Here is a 20,039-nt window from a genome sequence, read left to right on the forward strand (position 1 = left end):
GAAAGTGAATAACCATCTTGCATGTCTGGGAGGCAGAGAGTGGAAATCATTAAAGGATGCAAATATTGTCTTGAAATGATACTGAAGCTGGTCAGTAAGTGCAGAAGGAGCTTGGAAAGTGAAAAGTTCAACAGCAGTCATCAGCAGAAAGAAAAATGGTATGAGGTGGAGCAGTATCAAAGAGAATGAGAGGAACAGAAAGAAACATAAAGGACACAGAAGAAATGGAAAAAAAGGAGTCAGGAAGGTTGACTTTGAAAAAGAGATCAAGGAAGTGAAAGAGTGAGAGCTTGGGAACAGGCTGCTTAGAGACAAAGCTGTCAAGCACAAAAAACTGAGAAGTGGGGCAGAAAGTAAATAAAGTCCTTAGCACAGCAAGAAGGGCACAGATCACAACCTTAGTCTTTGTTCTCTTCAAGGATTTGTTTGGTAGAGCTCAGTGGGATAAGGCCCTAGGAAGAAGAGGGACCCAAGAAAGCTGACTAGTATTCAAGGATCACCTTCTCCAGGTTCAGGAGTGATGCATCCCAACAAAGCAGAAGGCAAATACAACTGGTTCAGGAGACATGCATGGATGAACAAGGAGATCCTGACCAAACTCAGATACAAATAGGATGCCTACAAAGGGTGGAAACAAGGACAAGTAACCAGGAAGGAATGCAGAGACACTGTCAAGAAGATGGAAATGGGAAAGCATGGAATTCAGTCTGGCCAGGACATCAAGAGGAACAAGAAGGACTTCTGCTTCAGTGACAAAAGTAAGACAAAGAAAATGTGGGTCCTCTCCTTAAAAAAATACAACAGGAGACCCAGTTATCCAAGACAGTGAAAAGGCTGAGATTACAAATGCTTCTTTGTCTCAGTCCTTACCAGCAACTTTCAGGAACTGTAAGTCCCAGAAGTCAAGGCAAGTGGTTCCCACCTTGGGGGGAAAAGAACCAGATGAGGGGATACATTAGCCTTGACACTGCCTCCCATAAGATCCTCACATAGAAGCTAATGGAAAATGGGTTAAATGAGCTGACAGTGAGGTACCCTGAAAACCTGATGAATGGGTGGGCCCAAAGGATGTTCAATAGTGCAAAGTCTAGTTGGAGGCCAGTAACAACCAGGGTATCGCAGTGGTCAGTAATACTTCCAGTTCTGTTTAGCATCTTAATTAATGACCTGGACTAAGGAAGAGAGGTCACCCACACTAAATTTGTGCATGACATAGGACTGGAAATAGTAGCTAACTCACCAGAGGAAACTGGAAGAACTGGAGAGGTGGTCTGACAAAAACCTCACTAAGTTCAACAAGGAAAAGTGAACGGTCTTGCTCCAGGGGTGGAACCCCCAGGAATCAGTAGGGCTGGTTGTCACCCAGCTGGAAAGAACAATGGCAGAAAAGGACTTAAGAGTCTGTTAGACACGAAGTTGAATGTGACTCAGCAGTGTATCCTTGCTCTTCAGAAGACTAATGATTCTTGCCTGCATTAAGCATGGTACTGACAGGTCAACAGTGGTGATTTTTCTGCTCTATTCAGCATACTAAGTAGTCTAGTTCTTGGTTTCCCAGCACAACAGAGATGTGGACAAGCTGGAAGGAGCTTCAACAGAAGGCTACCTTCAAAAGCTGTCTAGATGTGGTCCTGGGCAACATGCTGTAGGTGTCCTGGTTTATGCATGGGTGTTGGATCAGATGACCTCAAGAACTTACTTCCAACCTCAATCATTCAGTGACTCAGTGATATATAGAAAAAAAGGAAAGTGATAAATAGTGCATTTTCATAACTTTATGAGCTTATACAAACACAGGAGAACTCATGAATACATGAGCCCTCAATGCAGAACCAGCTGAGCCTAACAGAAAAATATTCCATCTCTTCTTGGGAAATAAAGCAAAACACCTTACGCCTTCTTGATGCAGGATTTTCACTTCTGGAAAATTTCTTTTTATGACTCCATCTTCTGTGCACCTTTCTCTCTTGATATATAATCTATACCTATTTATACCCATGTATACACACAGCTTATCTCTTCAGTTTGAGTTACCTAATGAAGGTATGAACATAGCTGCAAAAAACATCCTGCTGTGGTAATTTCATCTGTTACATCCTAGTGATGCACTTGTTTTGTTGATTAGTTCTCTAAGAAAGTTTATGCTAAAGCACCAACTTTCCATATTTAAGCTGTTAGAAGGTGGAAAATTACTGAGGGAGAAAGAAATGTGTCATTTTAAAGTGCTTTGTTTTTCTTTAAAGTGTTCTTTTATTTAAATATGAGATCATTCAGAACAAGTAAAATACATTTCTGTGAGTCTTAATCACAAGCAGTGCTGTAATTTCAGATTCCTGTATATTGCTTCAAATATCATCTTAGGGAGAAAAAGCAGTAATGATTATGAAAGTGCCTTATATAATTCAGAAAGCTCTAGGAGAAAAAGTAATGTCTTTTAAAATAAATTTTAAAAAATGCCTAATTAAAAGTTGTCATTTTAGGTGGTGGTAAACATCTTTCACATATGTTTTGAGTTATTTCTTTGGAGCGTGACTGGAACTAAATTATGATGCCCCATGTATCTTTATTAGAAGAAATAACAATTTTTATTTTTTTTTTCCCCACCTGTGCACTAATAACAAATGAAAGCCTTAGGAGAAAATTAAGAAAATGTTATGTGGCTGAAGTGGTTAAAGAGAAGGAATGATTCAGACTCACATGGACCAAGTGTTTATCAGGGTCAAGTAGTGGTCTAGTACTTGACCAGTACACAAGAATTAAATCAGAAGTGTAGTGATCTGCTTTATATTAGAGATTAGCTAGCTGACTGTACTGGCTCCTGCTACTTTATGTTGTGTTGGCCTTATTACTCATACTGGCTCTTCTGGCCATTTTTTTTCAAACTGTCATTAAGTCCTTAAATATTATCATTTTTGTGAGTTCAGTATTTCTGGGCAATTGCTCCAACACATCTTGTCATGTCACAACTACCGAAGCAGCTGTGATAATGTGACTGGGCACAATGGTCTCCCACTTCTCTGATGACATTAGGCTTTTTTTTCTTTATAAAAAACTTTCGGATAGAGGAAATGCTTTTAGTTACACTGACTGGAAAAGCTGTTAGTAGAAAAAAGAGAAAGTTCTGGGAAAACATGCATGACTGATGGACTGTTTTCTTTTTCCCCAAACATCCAATTGAGCTAATAGGTGATACTACTTCCACCCAGAAGCTGTGTCCTTTCTATGTAGAGGCCAACAAAGTGTGTTTATGGCTACACTTAGTTTCATTTGGTCCATTCTGTGCAATAAAATAAAATAAAATAAGCTTTATTTTTACAATTCTTTCCCCCCCCCCCCCCCCCCAAATGTCTCTCTTAGTACTCTGCTTTAAAAGGGTGATAAAAGCAGCCTTGATTTTCCTACCACTAAAAAAAAGTTACCTTGTTGAGAGACCTGCCTTTTCTATCAGAAATGACACACAAAAGGAAAATCGCAAAGCAAATAAATTAAGGAAAGCTATAAAAAATGCACGACATTTAAGGATTTGGGGCTGTATAAGCATGTTGAATATAAGAGGGCAACTCTGAAGGTAATGCTCCCTATTTTACTATATTGGCACACTACATCAGACAAAGGTGGCAGTTGGTGGTATGACAGGAGAGGCTGAACCTTCCTCCAATATTGTGTTACATGCTGTTGCTGTGGAACAGCAAGCAGCAGAGGGGCAGTCTGACAGATGCATTTGACATGGAAGTGTTTATGACATGAAGGTGCATTACTGAATTTCTTCATGAGGAAAAAAAATCATCCATTAACATTCACTGATGCTTGCTGTATTTTTATGGAGACCAAGAGTGGATGTGAGCACAGTGAGGAGGTGGGTGGTATGTTTCAGCAGTTGCGACAACAACAGTGGGTCACCTCCAGTACTGCTGATTTCGACAAGCATGTCATACAGGCTGGAGAAAATGCATTGCTACTGATGGTGACTGTGTTGAAAAAATAGTGTTTTGTAGCGGAGAATTTGCTCTATCAAGTAGTGTTATTGTTTTCCTCATGTATGTTGTAGTTTCCATGGAAATAAATAGACGGCATTAATTTTTGAGCAATGTATGTGGTTATTCTGGGGTTCAAGGAGTCGTATTCTGTATTCTGTTCATGATTGCATATAATTTTCACCTGTTATTCAATTGCACTGAGCTTTGGCAGTAAGAAGGCATCTCACAGATATTAAGTCCTCACAGGTTTTATGACAGCAGGCAATCAGGAGGACTAGGGTTAGCATCCCGCTGAGAGAATGACTACATTGTTAGTCACATACATCAAAACATGTTTAGTGCCAGAAAATATACATGCGGCAACAGGATGCAATACTCTTTATTTCTGATACACCTGAAATTATTCAAATTGCTTTAACACGCTGTTGTTAATTAATTAAACAGAGTGCTTCCCTGATAAATAAATGTAAGAATGACTATGCAGATCTTTACCTTTGAATGACTTTTCCATAATCTTTTCGTTTTTCAATTACACTTAAATCTAGCATTCTCAGTAGGGAAAATACAGATCTAGAGTTTCACTTGTGGTCCAGATAATGTCTGGCACAAAATTTTTCTTTGTATACTATGCTGGATTTCTCTCTGAACCAGAACAATGGGCATTTTTAACACAGGGACTCTGCTACTCTGCTTAAATATCATGTTTAATCCTCGGATACCATCATTTATGTCTAGAACTGCACTGAAAGATGTAATTCTCTGTTCTTCAGGACTTTGATGTTTTGCCATTCTGTAAATAGAGCTGGATATTGAGAGTATGTAGGCTTTGGAAAACCTCTCTCTCTAGCCCCTGTAGCTTTACACTTTAGAAGCACAAGAATGTTCTGATTTGAGGTAACCTACATGTTTGACCCACAGACAGTGAACAAAGCCTGACAAAAACTCCAGGGTAAAGACAACCAGTGTGATCCTAGTTGCACTGAGTATCAGTGGACAGCCTGTGTATTTACATTTTAAATAACACCCATGTCCCCAGAACCTCCAGCATACCAGGTATACTGGTAGCCCAGCTGCAGAAAATTTTCTAACCAGCTGTGAGATGAGCTAAGGCAGGGAATAATAAACATGCTTTACAGCCTCTTTGAACGAAATCCCTGCTTGGATTCTGCCAGGACTGAGTTGAAGCAGGTGCATGGTTGTTGTTGGTTTTTTTTTTCTGGCTCACTCACCTCATTTTATGACAAGTCGTCCTTAAAAAGTGCATATGGTAGCTAGTATTGCTGTCTCCTAAGAGAAACCAATCTTTTTCATGTATTTGCCAGCAGCAGGGATGTAGGTGGGACCAATTTTCTTTTCTTGACTTATTTAGTTGAATGTTGGCTTTCTTTATATATTTATATCACTGATTTGTGGTTTTGTTTTTTTGTTTGTTTGTTTGTTTGTTTTGTTTTTTGTTGTTGTTATTTTGTTTTGTTTTTAATTCAACACCGTATATGGACTTTTTATGCTTCAGTACTATAATTGTGTTAACTTAAAATGCAGATGTTAATCCTTTGGACAACTGTTGGTTCAACCAAACCTGCAATAAAGTCAGTCTGGTAAAAGATATCCATCTTTTTCCCAGCTTGTTAATTGATTTAATTGAGCTTAGGGAGAGAGCAATTCTGTGCACCTCATGCTTCTCTTCTCTGGATCTTCTATTATATTTAGAAAATTTTAGGAAAGAAGGAAAGATAGAAAAAAGACACTTTACATCTTTTCATTCACTGAAACGTGTTTAGGTTCCAAAACTGTGCAACTCTTAAAGTTAATTTAGGTGTAATCTTCTTCAATGTTCTTAAATGTTCTATGTCTCATAATTTTGGTTTCCAGTTGGAAAAAAAGGATAAGAAGTATCAAAATGAGCACAGAGGCAATGTTTTAAGACAAACTGTAATTGTGAGTTAGTCTGTCTAGTTTCGAAAGATTGGGAAGTGCTGGTAACTCAAATTAGACTGAGCCAGTTAACCAGCTTCTCCTTCCTGAAGGCTTTCCCTCTCCATATGTAGTGCTAAAAATGACCACTATGGAAAAAAAATCCTGAAAAATATCACTGCCAGTTTGTTCCAGAAGGTAATATAGAATTTATGTGTGATAGTAGCAGTTGCTATTGATACTTTTTCCTTTTATTAATTACATAAATAAACTGCAATTTGAAAATGTATTTACATTTATTATTTCAATTTTGGGTTCATGAACAGCAAAATATCTTAACTTTGTGTCTAGGTTTTGTACTAACAATGTAGTACTTACACATAATATCTTGGGCAGGTGGCAGGTAAGACTGAAGTCTTGGTTTAGTAAAGCATTTTAAATTTGAAGTTGTTCAATTATTAGACTACAGACTTTAATGTATGCATTGTCAGTTTTTGCATGAAGGAGAACTACAAGATATGTAAGATCTGTAAAATCCTATCAGTATGTGCCTGTATCAGAAACTTGTGTTAACACACTGAAAAGTGGAGTAAATTATTCATTATGAAGCAAACCTCATATTTTTCTAAAACAATAATTAAGGAACTTAATTAATAATTAAGGTTTTGTTAATAATCACATTACTCTGCCTAGTCTGCTTGCTCACAGGTTAACAAATAGCATTGCTTTTCCACTGTCTCTGTAGCTTCCTGTCCCTCTTGTGATAATATGATGATTCTGGAAACCATATTCATTCTTCAGCATTTCTTCTGAACTAATGTGATACCACTTACTAACAGCAATCAATCTGTAGTTGGCCTTGTACATGATATGTATGGCACTTACTTTTTTTTTCTACGACATCCTTCCAGAAACAAACTCAGATGTTACTTACAGTTCTTTGGAATAAAGTGTACTTCTTTGACGCACCAAAGTCAATGAGATATCACCTGACAGCCAGAATGAAATTATTTTGTATCTGAAAAGTTCTGGAAAGGGTTTTACTATTCTTAGAATAGTGTTTGATCCATGTGATAAAAGGAGAGTAGTTGCGTACAACAGAAAACCACAAACCAACCAACCAAACAAAAACAGGGAGAGAGGAAGAGAGTGGAATTTCACAAAGACATCCAGAGCTACAATTATATTTGCATGACTTACTAGGTAAAGTGTGTTGATTTGGGTGCCTTGTTGTGTAAAATATTTGTTGGAATGCAGAAAATGTGATGTGGCTCAACAATACCACTTATCTCACTGAAGCAAGAAGGCTCATGCAGGAAATAGCTTGTGGATGAAGACAGAGGAAAAACTGTGAAGCTAGCATGGAACTGCCTGAGGACTTGCACAAAGTACTGAAACAAAGAACTTGGTGGCAGAAAAAACTCAACATGCCTTAGGAGAAACAGAAAGCTATATCCTGGAGATAAATTTGTGTGCTGACTATTTCTGATTTTCACTTATTTAGTCAAGAGCAGAATTGAATGCTAGGAATAGTTCCCCTGAGAATTTATTCTAAGTGCAGCATCATTCCATCAGGAATGGCAATTCCTTCTGCCATTCTATTCCTCCCTCCTTGTCCTTTCATTCCTCCTCTTGTTTCCTGCACCTCACAGCCCAAATGCCCAAGACAAGTGACTCATCCATGAGCTACCTCTCAAGTGTGTGTGCTTTTACCCACACCCTCTGTATATTGTCTAGATGACACAGTTTACAACAAGAGCCAGGAAAACGGTTATTTAACTATCAGTGGAAGTGGTTTGTATGCCATGTTATTTTGAAGCCCTCCGAGAGCTCCGGATTGGAAATACTGTTATCTTGTTAATTGCTAGGTTAATAGTTACTCCTTATTATGAATTAAAAGAACCACTCTGTAAAATTATTAAACAGTTTAAATTATGTCTTACTGTTTGTACTGGATAAATACTAGTTAGCTGAGCTTGAAATCTTGTTTAGAGTTTTTGTGTGCATTTCTGTTTGCATTTCATTTGTAACTACTCAGTAGAGACCTACTCTATATACGGTATAAACAAACTCCTGACTTTAATTCACAAAACATTGCTTGGCTATCTAAGTTAGCATCTTGAAGTGGGGAAGGGAAGCATTTGTAAACAATTAGATTTATTCTGATTTCTTAGGCAAATGTGTGATGGAACACTGAATGCTTCTGTGTGTGCATATGCTAGAATATTTATGTTGTCAACTACGTATGCACACATCTATATTTAACAGAAAGATATAAAAAGAAAGATAAGGAGAATGCCCAATCCCTTTCTATTTCTGAATCAGCCATCGTCACTGCTCTATTATTTTAACAGGGACAAGCTAATTATAAGGCCATTTAAATTTGCCTTCTAAATGAAACCGCTGCAAAGGGTTTGTAGCAGGATCAAGCACAGAGGCTCAGTGTTGTTACGCTATGAGAAGCATGTGACAAACGTGTAAGGAGCTCATGACCCATATTCAGACCACTGGGCTGGAGTGCAAGCACGTAGAAAAATACAGAGCGCAGAGATTCTGGAGCTCAGTATTGCAGTGAATCATGAGGATGCTGCTCAGTTACAGATGAAAGAGAGAGACATGGAGAGCTGGCTACAGAACTGATAGCATCAGATGGCAAAAATGAAGATGAAATCTCTGGGAGTAACTCAGTAAAGTGACAGCCAGACAGCCCTGAAGACAGAGTTTTCTTAAGAGTGCCACGTTGGCTAACAATATTAGCTGCAGGGAAAAGAGATGCATAAATGGCACAGGAGGTGTAAAGAACGTAAAAAATTCTGAGGAGTGCAAATAGGAAGCATGACAGCAAGAACAGCCTCAATAGCAGATCATACTGGGGGAAGACAAGGCAGATTGGCAGGAGTGGACTAGTTTAGTCTATAAATATCCAGTAGGCAAATGTGCCGATCCTGGAATAATCAACTAGCCTGGAAAAAAAAAAACAACAAAACAACAAAGAAACCAAAAACCCAAACTATAATCTGGAGAGATAATCAGTTGGACAGCAGATACCACAGTGAAAAAACTTAAATCAGAAATTTAGAAAACAGAGCATCTAGAGGATATAACTGTTTAGGGACTTACAGGCCAGTATTTGAGCCACTCACTCCAGTTACATAACAGAAGCAAGATAAAAGAGAGTGCATGGTATCAGAGAAGCAAAGAATCACACTAGAGCTAGGAGCCAAATCACAAGACTTGACAGATCAAGGGCACATGGGACATCCTCTACATTTTTAAATCTTGAAAATATTTGCTTTTAGGAGTGTATAAAGAAGTGCCTATGTAAATAAGGCATCCAAGAAGTGAAGGGAGATACCTGTAGCCTTCCACCTTCCACTTTTAGTAAGTGTGCTGTGTTTGTTCTCTGCATGCAGTCAATAAGGCCTTGAACATTTCTGCCTGTGCTTTCTTTCCAGGATTAGGCTTGCGACAGAAACTGAGGGAGCCTGATCACAGCAGGGTTTCCAGGAGGTGCCTTTGCATCTGTGCATGAAACTTGGCAAGCACAGGAAGGAGGGGGGCTTACCATGGTGCACCCTTTATATCAGTTAAATATTCTTTAAAAAACAACAACAACAAAAACCAACTACAGTTCATCAGTTGCTGAAAATGTTACATTTATTTAACCATTAAAAGCATTTCAGTGCGTTACTCACTTTATGAATTAAATATAGACTCAGGATTATGAGAAATATGTTCCTATAATTTATTCAGAAATATTTTCAAATTATCTTAAGAACATATCTTAATCTCTACTTTTATGAATAAATTAATCTATATTGACTTTATATCATAGGAGAGCTTTTAAAAGCCTTGTCATTACAGTTCACAGTGAAGTAATATAAGGCATAGGAAAGAGGTACTGAGACATACTGTAATATTGAGAAACATAATCAGATTTTTATATAGTACGTCTCTCTTACATACATCTTGGACACTGGGTTGCACATATGTGCCTGAAAGTGTGTGTACGTAATATATATTCTACAAACATGTCTACAGAGACTTACTTATATGTGCACATACATGCTTATGTATGCCTTCAATGTAAAAACAGCCAAATTTTAACTCAATAATGTGTCTCATTAGTAATACATTTGAAATTAATTTCAGTTAAATACTCAGAGGTTAACATAATTCGTGTACTTGTATAATTGAGTTATAATCTACAAGCAAAAGGTGAGAGGAAAGAAGATTCTGCTCCCAGTTCCAATTATGTTCTTTGGAAATGAAATGTCCTGATGTTCTATATTCTGCAAGGGCACATGATCTGTATCTATTTTCAGCTAACATCTCTTCACATGGTGGCCTAAAAATAGGCAAGCGATGAGCTTTAAATAATGGCTCAGGAAGTGTATTAACCTCTTTCTCACATTCAAAGTTTGTCACATTGCTGTAAGTATCAATATTTTGGAGAAGGTTTCTTGTGTTGGAGAATGACAAAGCAAGCTACATACGTGCCAGCTCTGCTCAGCAGCATTACAGATGTCTTAGCCTCTTAATTCCTTTCAAGGTCTGTTATATATTAAGCCAGCTATCTACATATAATATCAACAGCAATTCTCTTCCTCTCCATAGGGCATCTATTTTGCGCCAGCTGCTAAAAAGGATGATATCTAGCTCTTACAGATGGGACTCTTTCTTTTTTGGTGAAATATGAATGATTGTGAAAAGTAGTGTTTTCATAAATAGGTGAGTATAAAACATGTAGCAGTGAGAGGTACAGTAAGTAGATAGACTTCTCTTTTGCAAACTCTGGATACATATACAAGCAAATGTATTTCCCAAATAACCCATTGTCCAAATACCACAGCATAATGCTCTCATCAGGAACACTTTTCAAATATTTCTAAGTAGTTGCATTCTTTCTTTCTGTCTTTCTCTCTCTCTCTCTCTCTTTCTCCCTTTCCTTCTAATATAGATCCATCTTTGCTTCCTGATTTTGAATTCCTCACTATTTCAAATTCCACACTATTAGTTAAATTTATTTTTAAGTACAGATAATTGACAACAGAAATAAGTATTAAATAGCTTTCAGTTGCACAGTTAGATAATAACTGGCTAATAAATGAGCCCAGGCTAAAATGAAATCTATTGATTACAAAGAATGTGTCTTTTCTTTATAATGTATGTAATCACATAGGTACTTATTTTATCTACAGAATTATTTAGCCTTCTATCAAGGCACAATGTTTTGTATCCAATATACTGCAGTGATCAGTGTGCACAAACACACAGTGATCAGCTCATAAGACATGCAACTGCATGAGCTTTAGGCACTTTATTAATCTCCTCTTGACCAACTTCAGAGTTTTCTTTTTTCACAAATGGGAGAAATGAAATATGAATTGCTTCATGAGAAAATCCACAAACTAGGCCCCTTGTCAGTAACAGCCCACTTGTCAGTAAGTGCTCTACTGCTGCTGAGGCTGGCTTTGAATCCAGTCAAGGCTTTTATCCCAAAAGATGGAAACAGCATCTACAAATCATTACTCTGAACTCAGCCAAGGAGCTATGGGAAAGTATGCACTGGTACTGAATGGAATGGAGTCTGTGCAGCAGCTCTTAACTCCAGTGATCTCCAACAATTTTATATAACAGTAATTTAAGTGAGGAAGATTCTTGTTGATCACTAAAAACAACTAAGTTCCTTTAGTATTTGACACTTATCTTTAAATTAAACTCAAAGACTTCTGCATACATATCTACACTTTATTTCATTATCTGTCTACTTATGTGCCACTTCAAGCACTTATACACAACACAGACAAGTCTGTTGAAAAGCAAAGATGTACTATCAGTGGTGCACATTATAAGTAAACAAAACTTTTCTTTTTTTTTTTTTTCTGATAGCTCCACTTCCATCCCTTAAAGGCTCTTCATCAAAAAAAAAAAAAAAAAAAAAAAAAAGGGATGTATATAGACTTTACACTTAGTGGAGAAGTTTGCAGATGAAGAAAACTCCCCTCTTTCAGGTAGGAGGACTTCAGAAAAAAAACCACACACAAACAAACAAACAAACAAACAAACAAAACAGCATTGCACATTTAGCTTAACTGTAAGACAGCTTTTGGAGGAAAATATTATAAGGATTTATGTGTATGTTGGGGAAAAGCATAAGTCCAAAACTAGAGTTGAGACCCAGTTTTATGCAGGTTTCAGAAAAATGTTTCTATGTTTTTTTGGTTCCAGTGGTATTAGGAAAAGAACAAAATAATGATCCAGCATTGCTGTGATCTGTAGAGCTCTAACCAGCCTATTTCCCACAGCTTTAACAAGATTTACCTTCTTATACAACAGTGCACCAACTGGAAATAAGTCCATACATGTGCACTTATGATGGATTTTAAGCTCTGTACATTTTTGTTCTCATTGACTTGCCTTTGAGATACCATGCTTTTAAGAGGCATCTCCAAATGTACAAACGGGAAATGCCACAAACTCTTCTGCAAGCTGTTATTACTATTCCAAGTGTGCAACTGAGTGACAGAGTGCATCAAATTAGGCATATGCACTTGCTTTTGCATCTGGCAGCTCACGACACATTTATCACCTCTTGCTGGTAAGACACAACGCTAATTAGTATTTCTGCAACTTTAATGGACACATACATTTTAACATGTTGATTCAACACAGAAACATTTCCGTAGCCATCAGAACAACTTCACCAATTCAAAAAAATACATATGCTTCAAAAGACTTTAGCCTGCTTCTGGATCCATAATTTAAATCCCACAGCGAAAACTGAAGTAAAAATGTTCTTTCACCATTGCCAAGGAGAGAATTATGGGAAAGGGAAATGGAAACATCCATCCTTGCCTGCATTGCAGTTCTAACATGGATCAGGACTGCACACTGCCCCCTGCTTCCTCTGCCCACGCTCTCTCTATATAAGGACTAAGAGATTTCACTTTGGAACCCCATGAGAAGAAAAATGGAGAGCCTATCAGGAGCCAGTAGAACACTGTACCAGATGGCATCCCTGTAGCCAGATCCCCCATATCGTAATCTTGAATTAAAACAGACAACAATGTTTACAACCCTGGTTAAAAAGTTTTAATTTTTTTTTTTTTTTAATTTTATTTTCTTTTCTTCTTTTTTTTTTTTTTTTTTTTTTTTCATTTATCTTTGTTTATTCCTCAGTGGGTTCAGATGAATCTTTCTTAACTTCTACTCTGTTTTAACACAGAAGAGCTTCTGGACATTATTAACGGATTGGAGAAAAAGATCACTTGGTTTAGCTACCTGATCTGAAACTTGCTTAAACCTATTAGGGAGAGCACCAGCTAAACCCAAGCAATCACAGTGTTAAAAAATCTTACATAGAGAAAACTAGCTCAGAAGTCATCTGAAGTACTTTGTTATTATTTTTACCATCCCAAAAATCAGCAGCTCCATTTATAATTGCAAGAGCATAGTCAGACCTAATAGGAATGAACTTGCTGTGGTAAGCACTGTCTTATGTGCCTTAAATTTTCCTGCCTTTTAGCGTAAGCCACAGGGGGAAAAAGAAAATTAAAAAAAGCCCACTTCTTTCAGTCTTTCCCTTAGTACCACTCAGGTATCAGCAAAACAGTCCTTTGGTCCACTAAGAACTGAGACAGAGCAGACACTTGGAAGTATGATCTTAGACTTGAGTCAGGCAATGGAGTGGAATTTGCCTCTGCAGAACAGCACTGCTATTGCATTAGCTGCTGTTCTCTCAATGAACTGGACTGGGTACCTAGGAAAGCTGCCCTGCTTCTGCTCCTCAGATCCCTGAACAGCAGTCCAGACAAGAGCAAGTATAGACTAGGCTTACACTTCTATAACAGGCTGTGAGAGTATTTAGCTTGAATCCAAATAGTCTGGTGCTTTTCTCAAATAACTTATCTTTTAACACAACAAAACTACTGCACTAAGATTTGGGGATTTCATTTAGCTTAGTATTTTAGAAAAGCTCATGAAAGAACTGTGATGTCTGAAATATCTATTGAACAGTTATCACAAAAGAATATCATAGGTGCAGTAACAAGTCTGTTGAAAATCATAATTACTGAGAGCTGTCAGTATACTATTATCTGTATTATTGGAAGCAGTTATATCTTGGACTTGCCAAAGCATGTCTCAGCTCAGGATGGATTTGGTAATGAAGCACGTTGAACACAGAAGGGACTCTGATAAAAGTTTTTGGAATACATGCAGCAGTTATGCAAGTGGTTGGTAATTCAAAAGCCATGTCTCACCTCCAGCACATACACTTGAGTATGAGTGCACATCAGTGGCCATACTCCCCATACTGCAGGAAATAATTTTAGCTTCATTTTCTCAGACTCCTAGGAATCAAATTTGAGGCTGTAAACCAAGTGTTTCCATGTCACACCTGGTAGTGCAGAGTATCCTAAAATACAGTAATCCAGTCACCTGGTGGTCACGGGCCAATTTCCAACATAAACACTGCACTTCCCCTTCAGAATTTGTCAAATAAATATTGCTCCAGTATACAAGTATACTACCATTTATTCTGTCAGACTGATGTGCTGCATAATTCATTCATGATTTCAGTACTCCAGAGTATAAACTGAGGTTATGTTTTATCCATGACTATGTGGAAAAGCTTTTTAATGCACTAGATAAAGAGGTATTCACTCTTTCCACATAACTGTATAAAGTGATACTTAAATTAGTTCCTGTATGACTCCATCTATAATTCTAATGCATTTTCTCTACTTCCCCTCCTTAAGCTTCTACCTAGGTTTAGTGTATATAAAAATATGTAAAATGCAGTGCATTACAATGAAGTTATTACCTCTTTTATGATCATAAATTTATGGACATAGGTTGTTACTGAAGTAAAATATCTGTAATTTTCAATAATTTAATGCTGATATTTAATATTGATTCTGTTACTTTAATGTTTTTTAATAAACTCATTCTATTTCTTACTATTTTGTTAAGGTTTAATGGCCTGTATCCAAAAATGATAATGACTACATTATTAAAAAGGACTAAAGCTTACTGTGCTCAAATTACATCACATTTCAGCCTCATATTAACTTTGGAGTTGTTTCTTCACTGTTCACAGAAGCATAGCATAGTTCAAGCAGGAAAATATTTTGTCATTTCTATACATCAATATGAAATAGAACAAAAAGTACTATACAAGGAAGTATGTGGAGGGAGTTATTTAACTGGAAATAACAGTGAAGTTACTGAATTGATAATTTTTTAAATTCATTTTGAAAGTCTAAGTTAATTTTCCCTAAAACTATACTTAATATGTCAACACATAAAAAACGAAATCTGTTTTTAGTAAATCTATTGTTAATTTTAGCTATTGTTATAAAAAGTATAAATCCAGGAACAGAAGCTTTCCCTTATTTTGTTGTGAATGCATCTCCCTCACAAGAAATGTTACTAAGTGATGCAAATCTACCAGTCTACCAGATTCATTAAGTGCCATTAATGTACTTATATTCACTATCCTTGTGGGAAAACAAGAGCCAAGAACTTCATTCAGCTCTGCTCAGTTTCAGAACGGGCACTGTGTAAAAATGAAGCATGTAAAAGGGAAACTAAAAAGAGCTTTATGTAGGCTGGTTGGAGATTACTAATGGAGAGAAAAGGGAAATAAATTGGCAAATACATAAAGTAATGTATCCATTACCTCTTGGATCTTATAATAATAAAAAAAAAAAAATTTAAAAATTGTAAACTCAGTAGTTGGCAAAGATTTTAAAAGAACATTAATGTTTGGAATTTTAGGAAAAGAATAATTGATATTATTAAAATACCAGCATGCTGGGTACCGATCTGGTACTCAGGAAAACATACAGTAGAGTTGGGAATAAAATTATGGAATGGCAACAAGGATGATTATGGAGGTGAGATGGCTTTTATGCAAAAATAATTGAGAACAGAACTCTATATGCTACAAAAATAAATAAATAAATAAATAAAAAATAAAAAATTAAGAATGTTACCATAAAAGTTTATGCAGTCATGACTAGCATACAAAGACTGAGTAGCAATTGTCTTCACGTTCTTTTTTTTAAGGCCATCAAAATCTAATAAACAGTGAGAGCCAGATTCAAACCCAAGAAAAGAAGGGTACAAGTCTGTGTTCCTTGTCAAAGGATGTGATTACAAAAAGATACCACAGATTCAAGAGTGTAAATAAATAATCAGGAGATATTACAATTAAGGATTACTCAATAGACAAATCACATCACTTGCAGAGTATGCTTTGAATTTTCAAAAGCCGGAGTCTAGGAGAGCTTTCAAGGGAAATACCACACTCACCCTGTTCTTGGGGTATCTACTTACAGACACTGCTGGTAAGGCTGGAGGCTTAGACAGAAACCAGAGATGAGCCAATTTGACTGTTCTTAATCTTTTTTCTTTGATGAAACTTCTTATGTTTGTCTTTGAATTTTTTGTAATTCGAGTGTAGTTTTGGAAGAGATTGCATTCTGATGCAGAATCAGAATTTCTACACAGCAGCAACAGGTTCAGTGAACCTGAATGATGTGAGAGAGGCTTTCCACCTCTACAGAAATGTAGCTGCCGAGAGTCTCCCCACTATTTGATTCCCAGGAAGCCTGGACAGTTACCATCTGATAACTCTACCCATGAAATAGGAGATACACTTTTCAGTAGGAGTGAAATAATTTACTTTTCCTTAGAGAACACCTTTTCTTATGAGCATGTGGCAGCACTCTACATATGGCAATGTATGGTTAATACAGTTTGAGCGTGTGGAGTTGAGGATATCCAGTTAGTATACCCAAATCATGTAACTCACTTAACCAAGGAGAAGATAAGGTTTGTAAGCCCCACATCCTTATAAATATCTAACTTTTAGTTCATTGAACTGAATATCTTTGTTAAAACAAGCTTATCCTTAAATGATGAAGGTCAGCTGCCACTTGGTTTTTACCACGCACTTTACTCAGTTAAGATGCACTTAAGGAGCACTGAAAAAAATTCAGAAACCAGGATCATTTTCTCTTTCTAGTATAATGACCTAGTTAGTTCCCCACAAGAAGTATGAATCTATTTTCAGCTTCCTAACAAAATTTAACATATACAAATACGCGGCAAACCTTTTTTAAGCTTTTTATTGTGTTTCTCATCCAATATTCTGTGTATATTCCATATAAAGTTTTCATAAGCTCAACTGAATATGAATCCTTTTTTACTAAAAGTCTTACTTTTACTATAAGCAAACAAGCCTTATTAGAAGCAGTTATCACGTAAGAATTTTGCAACAGATTTGTACTGCTATTTCTGTGTTCTTTATTTTTTAACGGTTAAGTGATCATGTTTATATCATGCATGTTTGCTACTCTGTTAAAAAGCATAGACTGAAAAAGGTCATCATCCCTTAAGGAAATCCTAGCTTTGAAAAGTTTCAACACATGCAGTAAACTAAAATGGTTCAGAAGAAGGAGAACTGACAATACTGAAAGTTTTTTATTGCACTTGATAATATTCATGCTGTGGTTATGCAGTATTTTGTGTGTCTTCCTTACTGCATACTCTAAGCAAAGAAAAAATGGTTTCAGTTGAATGTCTTTGTAAGTTTCTTTCATCATGCTATGCAAGCACAGTGGAGACTCTAAATGCTTAATTCTTACACTAAATACAGGGTAAAATAGAGAAGTCATTAAAAACTAAACAAATGAAGTAAATACTTTTTCTTTCAGTGATGCAACTGTGCTGCTGTCTGTACATTATAGCCTTGTACAGTTACTGGCAGTGATGCATCTTGTCTAATTAAAAAAAAAAATAAATTTTAAAAAATAATAATTGTGTTCTACACTTAAAAGGGTCTAATTTATTATCCATTAGTAACACTGAAAAGTGACTATTTGCCTTATAAAACTGTGCATACTGAAGTGGTAGCTAAAATTGAATTTAAAACAACTAAAATAAGCAAACATCCAAGTGGTATTTTCTGGCACAGCAATAGAGTTGCTGCTAGAATTCAGACAGATGCATTGGAAAACCTATTCTCTCATGGCAGCCATCAAATTCTTATGTTTTTGTTTTGTTTTGCTTTGTTTTTTATTTCTGGTGGCATATTTTTCTGGAAGTCACTATATAGTCATTAGTACAAGCATGCAACTTGATTGTAGTCCTTGAATGCAATATACTGATAAATAATTTTTTCTTAGATAATAAAGAGAACAAAGAAATTGTAATTACAGCATAATCACAGCAGAACCAGAAACCACTACTTCAGTGAAATTCCACTCTTAGCGTTTTCAGTGAAACATTAATTTTTGAACATTTCTATGCCTGATGTCTGCCCAGAAGTGCCTTTTGTTTTGTGTTGTTGGTTTTTTTGTTTTGTTTTGTTTTGTTTTGTTTTGTTTTAAGATTGAGTAAATTTTCCCTGCTGCTCTTAAGCAGTAAGAAAAATTTTAAGAAGGAAGGAATGAAGAAACAGAAGGTGGGGAGCTGGGAAACAAAGAAATAAAAATGGGATTAATGTAGGGAAGAAAGGACGAAAAGCAAGATATTTAGAGTGCTGCAACTGGAAGTGGTTGTTAGTAACAGAAGATTTTGAGCTGGAAGGCTATTATGCTTCAGGTATTGATATTATTTTTTCCTTTAAAACACAAGTAGATGAGAATGTTTCTAATGTCAGTGACTGATGAGTTTGTATATGCACTCCATTTTTCAAAAGAACCTAAATTCTATACTGGCTAAAATTTTTATTTTGCCTATCACTGTGGTCTAGAGATAATTTCCAGACTTTTTCTGTCCTACATGGTGGATTTTTATAGTGCATTTTCCTCTTGACATTTCCAAATATACCCAGGGTAGCCTCAGGGTAGACTGGCAGAGGCAGTTTAGAAACCAGAGACCTCCACCAGCCCTCCAAACTACTTACAAACATGCAGCATGCGATACTACACTTGTTTTAGGGAATTAGATAAGTGCAGGCACTGGAATTCAGTCCAGTGAATTCACTGCCCAATTGTTGGAAATATCATTGTTTGTCCTGGTACTTACTTGAATCATTTAGCATTTATCTAGAAATTTTTAGCTCTGTCTACCACTCTCAGCAGTCGTGTCAAAGGAAGGAGGCTGCTGTCAGGCTTTAGGAACACTGGCATGACCAAATAGTGGCAAGGGGCTTTAGAAGCCCAAGAGCAGGAACGGATGGTATTATTTCTTATAATTTGAATATTGCACCTATTTTAAATATGGAACTTGACTGATGTTTAATATGAGCTGCATAACATGTTTTGACATATTTTCAGTGCAAACAGACTCAATGGAATAGACAGACCATCACAGACCTTTTTCATCCACAAATAATGTTAGAATTACATGTCATCCTGTGTTCTGTATGGAGTTTTATATGCCCACTATCAGCATAATTCCTACCACACCCGAGCATATTAAAATGCACTATTTGGTACTGCAGAGGTTTCCCCACTACAGACTACTTATCCTTTATTCTCCTCAATTATTTTTTTCTTTTTTCCATGCTTTTTTCTTTCCGAATATTTCTGAATTCTTTTTTTTTTTTCCCCCTCCTCTTTTTAGTAGAAGATATCAGCCAGTTGATAACACAAACCTCCTTGCATAGGTTATCAGTTGAAGATAGTTACTTGTATGTTCTGAATAAGAAGCTACCTGTCTTCCTCCAAAGCATGTCACCAAGAAGATTTCAACTGCTTGCATATGTAATATACAATACGATTAAAAAACATACAAACAAGCAAAACAAAATCAGACTGGAAACTTGAGTTTAAAAAATACAAGAACTTCTTTCATGGATTGTACTTCAAATTTCAGCAGGCTTATCTGGCAGTAAAGACTGGAAGAAAAAAACATCTTAACCAAGGATGCTACTTCTACTTTACAGCTTTACCGATGGCTTTTACAGGTTTCACCTATGTAAATGGCCTGTCAGTAAGTAGGGAAGCAGGTTATGTCTTTCACTCCAAACCATTCCAGTTCAGTCTCTGTCATACAGAATGGCAGAAGACCACATATTCTCTCAACAATTAGCAATGGTATTTTACTCTTTTTATTTTTCTACCATATAGTTCATTTTCCTGGTCAGACTTTTACTAGATAGATGGTCAAATTGGATTAAATATTATTGAA

General features: G+C 36.4%; 1 protein-coding gene and 1 long non-coding RNA gene across 3 annotated transcripts in view; one reads left to right on the forward strand and one right to left on the reverse strand.

Moving 5' to 3' along the window:
* HCN1 (hyperpolarization activated cyclic nucleotide gated potassium channel 1) overlaps nucleotides 1-20,039 on the reverse strand; it is a 186,911-nt gene that overhangs the window by 21,352 nt on the left and 145,520 nt on the right. The window lies entirely within an intron of this gene.
* LOC107305973 (uncharacterized) lies at nucleotides 9,127-19,984 on the forward strand. Its single transcript, XR_004305593.2, has 3 exons — nucleotides 9,127-9,272; nucleotides 10,509-10,622; nucleotides 11,784-19,984. It is a non-coding gene; the product is annotated as an uncharacterized LOC107305973 (long non-coding RNA).

This window comes from Coturnix japonica, chromosome Z (genome assembly GCF_054131305.1).
Source record: "Coturnix japonica strain WE chromosome Z, WE-NBRP24, whole genome shotgun sequence".
In the NCBI taxonomy this organism is placed as follows: Eukaryota; Metazoa; Chordata; class Aves; order Galliformes; family Phasianidae; genus Coturnix; species Coturnix japonica.